We start from the raw sequence: 14,448 nt of genomic DNA, 5'->3' as shown, positions 1-14,448 counted from the left end.
GAGACAGTAGATCTAGGTCAAGGTCAAAAAAGAAGCTTTTCCTTCCTTCTTAACAGATTCTGCCAGCCCTTATGGCTAGGAATGTTCTAGTGGCTCCTAGGAACCCCTAAGAACTAGAACATTCTACTGGCTCCAACCTCTAGAATGACTCCAATTTTCATTTCAATTGATATTTACAGAGGAGCCCTTGCATGCAACTAAGTTTCTTCAACCTATTCCAATATGCTTCCTGGGCAACATTCCAGTTCCAAGTAATTTCACACTTGGTCTAAAGTTTAATTGTGATTGATTGATTGATTGATTGATTGATTGATTTATCTTCACCTTCTTAAAAGGCAACACAACATCTTATCACTTACTTTAAGTGGGATGGAGTGACAACTCAATCAAGCATTTCATTTTTTAACACCTTGAATTCTTAGGAGGCCTAGTTGAAATATACTAATATAAAAGATGATGCCACAGAAATGAGGAATTTGCAAAAATAATTGAAAAGTCTGGGGGTAAGAAACACCATCTGCTTCAGCGTTACTGCACAACGTTGATTTAAAATTATTCCTATTAGGAACGGGCATGGAATGCACATGGATAGAATTTGCAAACAGTACCTACATGGTTACACAGTATCTTGGCATTTTGAATAAGCAGTTCTGGGTTGTATTTTTGGCATGGGTTTATTTTTGTCTTTTATTCATCTTAAAAAAAAAGTTAATAGATATGAACTGATGATTTGTTACCAGAAATAATAGGATTCTCCTCATTACCGGGTGTACATTGTAGGTGGGGGTGACAAATTCCCCAGCATGTCTTTACATTTAGACTACACTACAATCTGTCTCAATAATGCAATAGAATCACCTATTTAAATGACAGGGTGAATGAAGTACTTTGGAAATGTGGTGGAGTATATTGTGTTCTAGAAATACTTGTATTCATTGAAGCAAGGAATGTATTGAAAACTATTTAAATCTCTATTCACAATCCTTATTGTGAACATTTGTTCACAGTATTCTGTTCAGGGTAAAAGATTTAGGATCTTAAAGAAAGTAGTTGCTGAAAAAATGAGACTAAGGGAAGTTTGTAAAAGTTAACCGGTTAGTCCAAATTTTGTTAGTTAACTAATTACATATTTTGTGCCAGTTAGTTATTTTTTTGATAATCAAGTTTTATATTAACAGTTTAATCAGAATAAGTGCTGGGGGAACAACTTTCCCAAAGACAGAGGCAAATGGCTTTTCTTCCTTTTCCTTTCCTCTTTTGAATTGGAAGAGGAAAAGCAAAAAGTTAAGGATTGACTAGTAAGCAAGAAAATAACTTCCACATTTAGGAGAATGTGGAAGAAAGGTATTGTTTATCAAAATAGTGTTCCTCACCAATTTGAAGGCCCATTTTTATCTCTTGCACCTGTTGGTTTGTACCTATCAGCACCTTCTTCTTTCCATGGGACCCAAAAGATGTTCTTTTCAGGGAGTAGTGTTGGTGATGCCCAAGAAGCTCTGCTGTTCAGCTGGTCTGTTTTTGTTGTTGTTTTTTTAATGGGAAAGACAGTTCTGTTAGGCTTGATTGCTCTAAGGCAATAGTACCTCAGCTAGATGGGGCCAGTCGTGCTGAGCAATGACTTTACCACGCAGTTGCTAGAGGACAATGCTAGACAGGGTCACTGCTACAAGACGATGGCTGCTGGGCAGTGTTGAGAAGGTTGCTCAGATGCTGAGTTCTTCTCAAGATAATGGTGCTTCTGCTGGACAGCACAAGCTACTTCACTCTCTGAGTTAGATTTGCAAATGGGCAACTGCAGTTTTTTCTGTTGTAGTCAATGGCTTACCTAAGTGGATCTGTGCTGTTGCCACACTTTCTTCTTTTCTGTTTTCATTTTGATTACTACAGAACCCTTTTATCCAGGGCAATGACCCTTAACTTAAGATACCTAGAAGTTTCTTCCCTTTGATTCCCTTGGAGCCTTGGCTCTAAGATTATTTGTCATCTCCAGGCAAGAGATAGTCCAGATGTTGTTTATCTTACTCCACAGTCTTCTCTGGCTCAAAACCCCTTTCTTTAAGTAAGTTACCACAAGTTACCTAGGATGATTGCTTTCACTTTAATCAGTTTCATTTCTCATAATCTTTTAAAAATCTTATGTAGTTAATTGCAAATACATAATCTATATCAAATTACTTACTGTTTTAGGGAAGGGGAGGGGAGGGAAAGAAAATTTGGAATTCATTTTTTAATGAATGTTAAAAAGTTAGGGGTGACAATTATGATCTCAAAGTTATGGCTAAAATAGAAATAATTAAAAGAGATAAGCAGGGTAGCTACATTTTGGATGAGCTCAATGATTTAAAAATATGGAAAGACTTGCATGAAATAATGGAGTGAAATGAGCAGAATCAAGAAAATACAGTAACAGTAATATTGTTTTAAGAACAACACTGAGCAAATGAGTTATTTTGTCTATTATAATACCCAAATTAACTACAAAGTACATATGAAAAAGATGTTATCTACATCCAGAGAAAGAACTGATAAATAGATGTATAGAATAATTTTACATGTATATTTTACATATATATGCCTATTTGTGTCTAATGGTAGCCATCTCTAGAGTGGGGGAGGGGAAAAAGGAAAAAATAAATTTACATGATAATTTGGTTGCATTTTTGAAAGGAATAGCAAGTTGTGCATAGTGGCTATGTGGTTTCATATATAATCATCTTTTTATTGTACTATGTTATGGAAATGCTTGTTTTATTCCATAAATTAAAAATAAAAGGAAATTTAAAGAAACAAAGGACAAACAAAAGTAAATGTTAAAAATTGTCTTTACATGTAACTAGAAAAGATTAAAAAAACTAATTTTAAAAATATCTTATGTAGCTAAGTGCCCAGGGACAAAAGAATGAATGCCATCTATAGTATGTTCTGGAAGCAAGTTTTCTAGAGTCACTCAAGCCTCAGACTTTTCCTATGATGGGGAATGTCCATCTGAAGTACTTCCTCTTTACATTTCAAGTTCTCTGAACTCAATCTTTTGCTGAAGTCTCACCTTTATTGGGTACTCCCTCCTACAGAGAGAAGGGGAAAAAGGGCTAAAGAAAAGTAAGACTGGTACACATAAGAAGACATATTATATCTTTCTCCTCTCTCTCTAAGTTGTTTTGGTAATTGAAAGAGACTACAAAAATAGAAACCACTGGCAGATAAAGGAAGTAATCATACAGAATCATTTTGGGTACAAACACAACAGGACTCCAGAGAATCAGGCTAAGTCTTAGACAGCAACAACAATAACTGGCATTTATATGATGCTTTAAGGTTTGCAAAGCACTTTATAAATATTATCTCATGAGATCCTCCCAATCTAGCACTCTAACAACTATTGTACACTTTTGGAGGAGGTGGTATCTAAAGTAAGCAGAGAGAAGAAGGAATTTTGTAAATACTAATGTTTGGTGCAGAGGGGGCATGGATTCTATGCATCCAGGGTTTCAGAAAAGGCAAGATAAGCATTGTGGATGGAGAGCAGCAGTCCTATATAGCTAAAATAGAGAGCTTTTAAAACTAGTACTGTATTAGACAAGTCTGGAAAGGTAGGTGGCCACTAGACAGGCAGTGGCCCTGAATGACAGTCAAAATGACCACAAAGACCATTCACAAACAGATGCAAAATAGATGTCATAGACCAAAGTTGGAAGGGACTGAAATGGAGCTAAGAGAAATCTAGATGTCATACAATAAATGTGCCCTCTGACTTCTCAGCTACCTGTGTCAGCTCACATCTCTCCCGCCTAGATATTATCTATTGTCACCACAATTCCTGAGGGAAATGTGCTACTATTGCAGTGGTGAAGCTTCTGGGTCTAGAACCCTGCCCAGGGATGACAAAGAAATAGTTGGTTGTTCAGAATTTTTAAAAAAAGTTCCAAACTCATCTTCTTGGTTTGTCACAAATTAGGAAAAAATGGTGGTGAGGATAGAGATGGGAAAGGGGGATATGAAGGTGAAAACATAAAGACAAAAAGGTGAGATTGTGATCAATTAGAAGCAGGAATTTGGGCTTAATTTAGAAGTTAGTCTATTTTTTGATAACCCAAGTACCTTGGCCTCTTATAAGAAGAAGTATCATAGCTTTGAGGATTAAATTCTTAGTCTGAAGCTTCCTAGGACTGCTTTTTATTTATCAATTCAGGATACCCCATCTGGAGATAAAAACTGGGATGAGACCAAAGATTGAATTTTTCACTTTGCTGATTCCCTCTTAAGTACAAGACTCAGATTGTGAGGTCAAGCTTATAGAGATAATGAGGGCCAAGTCACCTTTGAAAAGCATGCTCTGTTCTTTGATAGGAAAACTTTGATCTACCCCATTTCACTAATGCACAAATCCAATCATCCTCTCAGCTAAGCACTTGGATCTCCCTCCCAATTCTCCCTCCTTCCATCTAGTAAGATATTCCTTTGTATTCATGAGAGATCACAGGTTTACATCAGGAAGGCAACTTAGAGAACATATGGCCCAAACTTTTCATTTTATAGAAGTAGAAACTGAAATCTACACAGGTGAAGGTCATAGGTAACAAATAACAAAGGCAGGATTGGAATCCAGGCCCTCTGACATCATACTCAACAGTTTATTGATCTTCCAAGACTTATATGGAGGGTAGTTCTTATCAGTCCTCATGATTGGTAATTGATTACTTTTACAAAATATAGTTGGGCTTGGCTCATCTAATGGTATTAGAATCACAGATTTATATAGTTTTAGTGCTACAGCATTACAACTATTTATATATAGATTAGGGACCCCTTTCTAAGGGTTTCCTGAGGTATGGGAAAAAGAGATGCACTATGTGGCACATTTCACATTGGAAGTGGAATGTGATCTGAGCCACCTTATTGTTTACTCAGGTTTTTAGTGACCCCACTGGGGGTTTGCTTGGCAGAGATACTGGCGTGGTTTGCCATTTCCTTCTCTAACTCATTTTACAGATGAAGAAATTGAGGCAAACAGGATTAAGTGACTTGCCCAGGGTCACACAGCTAGTAAGTATCTGAGGCCAGATTTGAACTCAGGAAGATGAGTCTTCCTAACTCCAGGCCCAACACTCTATCTACTGTACCATATTTTTGCCCCTCTGAACCACCTTAAGGTCTATACAGCAGTTTCCAAAATTCCCAAATCCTTGACCTTCTTTTTCTGTTAGTCTTGACGAGTCCCCCTCCCCCCCCCCATTATCTATTCAGCTTTACAATGAGCCTTTTCTTTAGCTAAACCATGACCAGAGAAAGCTAACTGGGTACTGGACTTGGTGATTATTTCACAGAATCAGAGAATCTCAGAGTTGGAAGGTATAGATAGACCTTCCAATAGACCATCCAGTCTAATGGATATTTGAACAAGAATCTCCTTCTAGAATATACCTGAGTATTATCCAGCCTTTGTTGAAAACTTCCAGTGAGGGCTAATCCACTACCTCCTAAAGCTGTCTGCTATCTATTCCACTTTTGGACAGCTCTCATTATTTCACTGCCATTACCTAAATCTGTGCCTAATTTCATCCTGGCTTGAAGACTTCCCATCTCCACCCCTATAGGATTGGTAGAAGTGGCCATGCTAGGATCTACTTGTTTTTAATCACTTTTGTCTAGAGCCCAAAGATTTCATTTACTTCCTCTGCATCTCTTGTCTTAGGAAGGAAAGAAAAAGTGTCTCCTTTTATGAATGAAGGAGAAAGCTAAAATATGACTGCTTCACTCAAGGTTCCTAAAGGAAGTCAATAAGGATGGTTAAGCTTTCTGAACTATAACATAATACTTTAGTACACCAGCCAAACTGATTGTCAAAAGTACTCAAGGTTCTCCGCTGGACTTTTTCATCAATAGTGTGGATAAATATTCTATATCTGCATACTGGAGGCTCAGTGGATATTCTGAATGGATCTCTCCAGATCATTTGGAGTCTTTACAGTAAATACATACATTTTTTAAAAAATATTGAGGCCATGGAATAATGGACCCATTGGGCACAACAAGGCAGAAAGTGACCAGAGGAAAGAGGATGTTTTATATTCTCAAGGAGTGCTAAGTTGAGTGACTTGGTTCCCTGCAGTTAGAGTCGCTAGAGGCCTTGTTTGGAGAGTAGAGCATCGAGAATCTGAAGGACAGGAAAATCCTATAAGTGAAATGCTGATTTAGATTCCATTGGAGATAGGGGATAAGCTCCTCATGCACAAACATCATAACAGGGGGATAAATGGCTTACTTGTCAATATATCTATGTATAAATGTGTATATGTCAGTATGTATTCTGTTTCAAGCAATAGTAATTTATTTACATTCCTCAGAATGAGAAAGGATAGCCCTTGCAGTTACAAATTCTAAATCACATCCATATGTACATAATGAGGAGTGTAGAATGATAAAGACCAGGCATCACCGAAAGTGTTTTGAAAACATTTAAAGTTTTATTGGCCCTGCCTGCCATGCCATCCTAATTTAGGCCTTCATAACCTTTCTTAGACTATTGCCTCCTATAGAAAATGATTTATCTACTTTGTCCCTTGTCCAATTTACTTTCTATATAGCTCCCCAAATAATCTTCATATAACACAGATCTGACTATGTCACGTCCTTGCTCAAGAAGCTTTGATGGTTCCCTATTACCTCTGTGACAAAACACAAACTCCTCAGCTTGGCGTCTAAATCCCTTCACAGTCTGTCTTTACCCTATCTTTCCATATTTACTTTCCATTATTCTTCTTAATTTACTCTCTGTTCAAGACAAACTGGTCTACTTGCTGTTCCCTAGACTCAGCTGTTGCTGATTTTTTATTTCCACTCCTACTTGTTTCTTCACTTTCCATCTCCATATCTTTGCACATGGCTGGAGTGCATTTCATCCTCATCCCTACTTCTAAAAGTTCTCAAATTCCACCCCCCCCCCAAGTCAGGAGCCACCTCCTATAAAAAGCCTTCCCTGATCATCTCAATTTTAATAAATATTTATTTTTCCCCAATTACATGTTAAAAACAATTTGTAACATTATTTTTTTCTTTTAAAGTTTTGAGTTCCAAATTCTATCTATCTTCCTTCCCCTTGCCCCTCCGTGAGACAGTAAGCAATACAATATAGGTTATCCTGTAAAACATTTCCATACTATTCATTTTTTACGAGAAGACTCGAACAAAAAAACAGATAGTGAAAAATAGTATGCGTCAGTCTGTATTCAGACAGCATCAGTTCTTTCCCTGGAGGCAGATAGTAAGTTTCATCATATGTCCTTTGGAATTGCCTAGGATCACTGTATTGCTGAGATAGCTAAGTCTTTCACAGTTGTTCATCATACAATATTGCTATTGCTATGTACAATGTTTCTCCTGATCAGCTTAATTATGATTACTTTCATTGTTTAGACATTTTTCAGTTATGCCTGACTCTTTGTGACCCCTTTTGGGATTTTCTTGGCAAAGATACTGGATTGGTCTATTTTTTTCTCTAACTCATTTTACAGATGAGGAAACTGAGGTAAACAGAGTTAAATAACTTGCCCAGGATCACACAGTTAATATGTGTCTGATGCTAGATTTGGACTCAAGAAGATGAGTCTTCCTGATGTCTGGCCCAGCACTCTATCTGCTACACCACCTAGCTACTTTATCCTTCCTCAGATTATATTATATTTACTTAATTGTCTAAATGCTGTAGTTTTTAGTAGAATATATTCTCCTTGAGCATAGGAGTTATTTTTTATTTTGCCTTTAGCTATGTGCCTTTCAAATAGAATGTGTTAATGAATACCTATTGAATTAAATTGAATAAAAATACCTATACATTGAAAAAGTTCCTTGACTGACTAACAGTAAATGTTTTCAATTTGGAGTGCTAATCCCAAAATCCCAAAATGGTTAAGGGGTTTCTTAGGTCACGAGAGAATTATTTTGTTGGTCTATTGAAAATCACAATGGTTCAGTCTAGAAGTAGTAACCTATAGCTAGTTAGATTAGAAAGTTAAATTACAGGGGGGCGGAGCCAAGATGGCAGAGTAGAAGCAGGACCTTCCAGTGGCTCCGGCTTCCACCTTCCCCAATGCATGTAAAAAGGGGACTCTGAACAAACTTTGGAGCTACAGAACCCACAAAATGACACAGAGAAGCTAAACTCCTGCTGAGGACAGCCCGGCAGACCAGCAGGAATCCAGCACAGCACTCTGGGAGCCGAGCCCAGCACCAAGCTGAGGCTTTAGCCCCAGGGGTGGGCCTGACCAGCCATGGCCAGAGGGACTCTAGAACAGCAGCAGTGGTGGCAGTTTCCAGATTTATCAACACATAGATGCGAAGGACAAGGCGAGAGGCCAGTGCAGTCTGGACTTTGGGACCAGTAAGTGGGAGTACCTGGCTTTTACCCCCAGGGTGAGAAGCCAGACTCCAGCACAGCCAGCCAGTGCCACATGGTGGCTTCAGCTCCTGGCCTGCAGAGTGTAGGGGGACCAAGTACCAGTCTGAGGGGTAATCACTCTTGCTTTAACCTGCTTGGATCTAGATTGCAGTCTAGGGTGGAGGTCCTGGGGTGTGTGTTCACCTTGCCAGAGCGTGTGAGAACTCAGAGAGGGCACCCATCTAATACCTCCAGCAGCTGAGAAAACCCCAGCATGTGGGACGAAAGCTCCCCTGTCTGGTGGCAGAGTTCTACTGTGGCAAAAAACCCAAAAGTCAAGTAATTGAGTGGCAAAATGAGCAGGCAAAGGAAACAAAGCAGACAGAAGATTCCAACATTACACTTCTGTTTTGGGGACAAGAAGGAGCAAGGCATGGAACAGGAGGAAAACAGTGAAGTCAGTACTCCTGCAACAAAAGCTTCAAAGAAAAATACGAGCTGGTTATAGGCCATAGAGGACCTTAAGAAGCAGATAAGAGAAGTGGAGGAAAAATTGGGAAGAGAAATGAGAACAATGCAAGAAAATTATGAAATGAGAGTCAACAGCCTGACTGAGGAAAATAATACCTTAAAAAACAGACTGACTCAAATGACAAAGGAGGCTCAAAAAGGCAATGAGGAGAAGAATGCCTTAAAAAGTCGAATTTGCCAGATGGAAAAAGAATTTCAAAAGCTCAGTGAGGAGAATCATTGCTTCAGAATTAGATTGGAGCAAATGGAAGCTAATGACTTCATGAGAAATCAAGATGCTGTTAAACAGATCCAAACAAATGAAAGAATAGAAGGCAATGTGAAATATCTCATGAGAAAAACCACTGACCTGGAAAATAGATCCAGGAGAGATAATTTAAAAATTATTGGACTACCTGAAAGCCATGACCAAAGTAAGAACCTAGAAATCATCTTCCAGGAAGTTCTCAAAGAAAACTGCCCTGATGTTTTTGTACCAGAGGGCAAAATAGAGGTTGAAAGAATCCACCGATCACCTCCTGAAAAAGATCCCCAAAAGAAAACTCCTAGGAATATTATAGCCAGGTTCCGGAATACCCAGATTAAGGAGAGAATATTACAAGCAGCCAGGAAGAAAAAATTTGAATATTGTGGAAACACAATCAGGATAACCCAGGATCTGGCAGCTTCTACACTGAGGGATCGAAGGGCTTGGAATATGATATTCCAGAGGTCAAGGGAGCTGGGATTAAGACCAAGAGTCACCTACCCAGCAAAACTGAGTATCATGTTTCAGGGGAAAATATGGTCATTCAGTGGAATAGAGGACTTTCAAGCATTCTTGCTGAAAAAACCAGAGTTGAATAGAAAATTTGACATTCAGATACAAGAAGCAAGAGAAGCATGAGAAGGTTTCTTGCTACTTCTGCTAAATTGGCTTGCTTGCTCTGTGGATGGCAGTTGATAAAGATGACTGACCTCTGCTTAGCAAGAGTTACTTATTTGGATGATGGCTTTGATGGTGAATATTAGTGTAATTCATCCTCTCTTACTGCTGACTCACATAGATGTCTAGGGTTTTCTCTGACCACCATCTCTATGAGTCCAGGTAATGGCAGTTCTTGCACTAAATATGGCGGTACATAATATAGTCATGAAATAAAGTCTCAAATGTTTCCAAAAACAGAATACTTTTACACATTTATCCAAAGACTGTAGATTAGAATTCTGCCACAAATATCCCTCCTGATTCTACCCAAAGGGCTATAAAACTGTACAAACCCTTTGATTCTGCAATACCACTACCAGGTCTATATCCCAAAGAGATCATAAAAAAAGGGAAAGTACCCATATGTACAAAAAATATTTATAGCAGCTGTTTTTGTGGTGGCAAAGAACTGGAAATTGAGGGGATGCCTATCCATTGAGGAATGGCTGAACAAGTTGTGATAACTAACGGTAATGGAATATTATTGTTCTATAAGAAATGATGAGCAGATGGATTTCAGAAAAAACCTGAAAAGACTTACATGAACTGATGCTGAGTGAAGTGAGCAGAACCAGGATAACACTGTACATAGTAACAACAACATTGCACAATGATCAACTATGATAGAATTAGCTCTCCTCAGCAATACAATGATCCAAGACAATTCCAAAAGACTGGTGGCAAAGGCTATCCACATCCAGAAAAAGAACTATGGAGTCTGAATGCAGATTGAAGCATACTATTTTCACTTTTTTGTTGTTTTTGCTTTTTCTTTCTCATGGTTTTTCCCTTTTGCTCTGATTCCTCTTTCATAACATGACTAATGTGGAAATATGTTTAACATGACTATACATGTATTCACTATGTCAGATTGCTCACTGAATTGGGGATGGAGGGGAAGGAAGGGAGGGAGGGAGAAAATTTGGAACTCAAAATCTTATAAAAGATGGATGTTGAAAACTATCTTTACATGTAATTGGAAAAAATAAAATTAAATTAAAAATAAAATTAAGTGCTATTAAGTGCAACAAAAAAGAAAGTTAAATTATAATCTGTAATTCTAGAATTTTCTTAGACTTTTTATTTACTCTTCTAATTCTCTGCTCTGATATGTATAATTTTTGAATATTTATATTCTTTTCTCATAATTTGATTTTATATTTTGTATAATTTTATGTGATATATTTTCTGACTTGTATATTCTTTTCCCATGTAATTTTCCCTTTGCTTGCCTTTGGGAATTTGCAAACTTTTGGGGTTTTTTATGACCCCAAACTTCTCCCTGAAGTGTGGGTCTACTTTTAAAATACAAATATCCATCTGATGATATGTTGAATGGGGATAAATCATGGAATAGTAAAGGGTCAGAAAAATTCAAAATGAGCATCCCTCAGTGGCTTATGGAAAGCATGTGTGTGTGTGTGTGTGTGTGTGTGTGTGTGTGTGTGAGAGAGAGAGAGTACAAATGTGGCATTTAGAAGAAGTCATTAAGAATTTCCTCAAGGATGGGCTTGTAATATGGTGAGAGCAAGAGGTAAATGACAGTGAATATGCTCTCTTCATACACTTATGATATCCAGAGAATGGGAGGAAATTCCCAAGAAAGCTGATGGAGCTTCTGGGTATTCATATGTAAATATAGCACAGAATGAGCAGGAAGAGATGGGTTGAAATCTGGATAATTGGACAGAACATTCGTATCAGTAGGAACACAGATCCAAGTGAACATTGCTCTTCAGAACAAGTATTAGGAACTACTGTACTCTGGAATATGTAAAAAACAAGGGGAGAGGCTTAGGTGAAAAAGGAAGGGGGCAAAGCAGGCCTGTAGGATTAGAACATAAAATGGTAATTATGGATTAAATGTGGTAAATCTTGGAGAGATTTGGTAGACTGGTAGACTCCAGTCCTAAGGAACCTTAGGTGCTATGAAGCCTTTAATTTGGGTTTTACTATCACTGTAGAGAAGTTAGCAACAGATGAGAGCTGAAGGAAAATATCCCTTGAACTGATTCAAAGAAGGAAATGGTGACTCAGAAAGCTGATACTGGAGTGATTTGCCATTTCCTTTTCCAGTTCATTTTACATATGAGGAAACTGAGGGAAGCAAGGTTAAGTAATTTGCTCAGGGTCACACAGCTGGTAAGTATCAGTGGCTGAATTTGATCTCACAAATATGAGTCTTCCCAATTCCAAGCCCCATACTCTATCCCATGCATCATCTACCTCCCCCAGCAAAGAATATGTAGGTGAAACTATGGACAGTTTTCTTTACATAGCAGTTTTCATTATCTGGTTACTTGAAGATGTAACTAAACCCTCAAGTAACTGAATGATTTTGTTTGGTGATGTTGACTGGGCTAATATTTGTGATGGCATTAATGTAACAGAAAGAATGTAATGTAAGCAAACACCTTAAAGGAAAGCACTATTTCCTTTTTTACCTTGGTATCCTACATTCTTGCAGTTGCCTAGAGCTCTGGGAGCATTAAATGATTTGTTTGAGATTACATAGTTAATATGCATCCAAGGGAGGACTTGAACCCAAGTCTCACAGATTATCCATCAAGCTACTCTGCTATTTAAAAAAGAAAAGAAAAGAAAAACAAACCTCTTCTAGGTGCAGTTCCTTGCATGTTTAGGTTCTTACTAAATGCTAATTAAGTTGAACTGATCAATGCCCAGTTCTAAAGTGAGATGCAGTAGCACCAAGAATGGACTCCCAGAATATCTTGCAGAGCAGGCCCCTGATGGACAGAAAGATGGAGATGGGAAAGTCCATGGTGGCAAGACTGGCTTCCTTCTCCTGGCTCACCATTCACCCAAACAGATTCATTTTCAAAGTAAAATGATTCCACCATAAGAAAAAATTCCTCAATGCATACTGATATGTTTGCAATGTGGTTCACATGTCACACACTGCTGTTCACATTCACAGAACAGGTCTTCCACAACCAATGGCAGTAGAAATTTCCTGAAATCAGTTGCATCCTCTCACTTTTCCTTCTACATCTCTGTTGTTAAAAGGATCAGGTATGCCAACATCTGTGCTTCCTTTACCCATTTTCCTGAACCATCTGCTATGGATTGTATCTACAACTCAGTCTGGCAAGGAAAAAAAACAAACCAATGATCAATGTCTTTACCAAATCTCTTCAATCCTATCTCTTAAATGCATTGAAAAACCTGTCTGTTCCAGAGAAGACCCTCAGGTTAATTTCCTAAATTTTATTCATTTCAGAAGAATCTGAAGGGTTAAACTAGAATAAATGATCTAGGGCTCCAGTGTTTAAACCAGATGGAATTTACTCTGAAACTTTGGCTTTAACATAGCATTTAAATTACTGTATAATAAATGACATGTGCCAGAGCAGTGGTGGATTGTAACCTTCCCAGAATTTAAGCATAATTACTAAACCTGGCTTACAGAACATAACATTGGAAGTTAAATATTCTCCAAACTTTTCATCCAGCAAAATGTTAGTTTTCATTAGCTATGTTTCTTTCCTTAATTCCATATACTTAAAAAATAGCATATAACTCCTTAAATAACTTTCAAATGCTGCTTTATTTCTGCACATGTCAAATAACTTACAGTTTAAAAGATAATTTATTGGGAAGGTTAATTTCAAAATTTTTAAATTAAGAGGCAAGTGTGAAAATGCTAAACAGGGTAAAATCAGTATTTAGAATGTAAGGAATTAGATGCTTAACTGCCTCATTTTAGGCTTATGAGAACTTCTATAATATGTCTGAAAAAGACTTTAAAATTTTTTTTTAATTGGAATAATTTTATATTAAGGCTAAAGTTGTCCTTGTTCAGGAAAATAAATATTTTACAACTGCTTCAATGTGATGCCTGATTTTGATAGACTCAACACTTCTCAGCAATGCGAAGACCTAAAACAATTCCAAAGTACTAATGATAGAAAATGCCATCCAATCCAGAGAAAGAACCATGGAGTCGGAATGCAGAGAGAAGTCAACTATTTTCTTTTTTGTTTTGTTTTTTCTTTCTCGGTATCTCCCATTCATTAAAATTCTTCAATGCAACATGATTAATGTGAAAATGTATTTAATAGGAATGTAAGTGTAGAGTCATATCATATTGCATGCTGTCTTGAGGAGGGAGCAGAGAAGGAGGGGGAGAAAATTTAAATTATGTAAGTAAATGTTGTAAACTAAAAAAAAAAATAAAAATTTTTTTTTGTTTTTTTGGAAGGCAGTTGGGGTTAAGTGATTTGCCCAAGGTCACATGGCTAGTAAGTATTAAGTGTCTGAGGTCGGATTTGAACTCAAGTCCTCCTGACTCCAGGGCTGGTACTCTACTCACTGCACCACCTAGCTGCCCCTACAAATAATTTTTTTAAAAAGGGAAGATACTTGGGATCAGGATATAGAGTATACACCTGCAAAGCTAAGAAACAGCAATCTGAGGCCCTAACTCTTTAGATCCCCTGATCTGTTCTAATGAAGTCCCTTGAACTAAAGAGTATCTTTTTCCCTCCCAACCTTTCATCCTCCTTCAAACACACACACACACACACACACACACACACACACACACACACACACA

This window comes from Petaurus breviceps, unplaced genomic scaffold (genome assembly GCF_028583685.1).
Source record: "Petaurus breviceps papuanus isolate PSGF00001 unplaced genomic scaffold, PetGlider_PUasm1.0 90823, whole genome shotgun sequence".
NCBI classification, from domain to species: Eukaryota; Metazoa; Chordata; class Mammalia; order Diprotodontia; family Petauridae; genus Petaurus; species Petaurus breviceps.
This window is presented reverse-complemented; position numbering follows the sequence as displayed.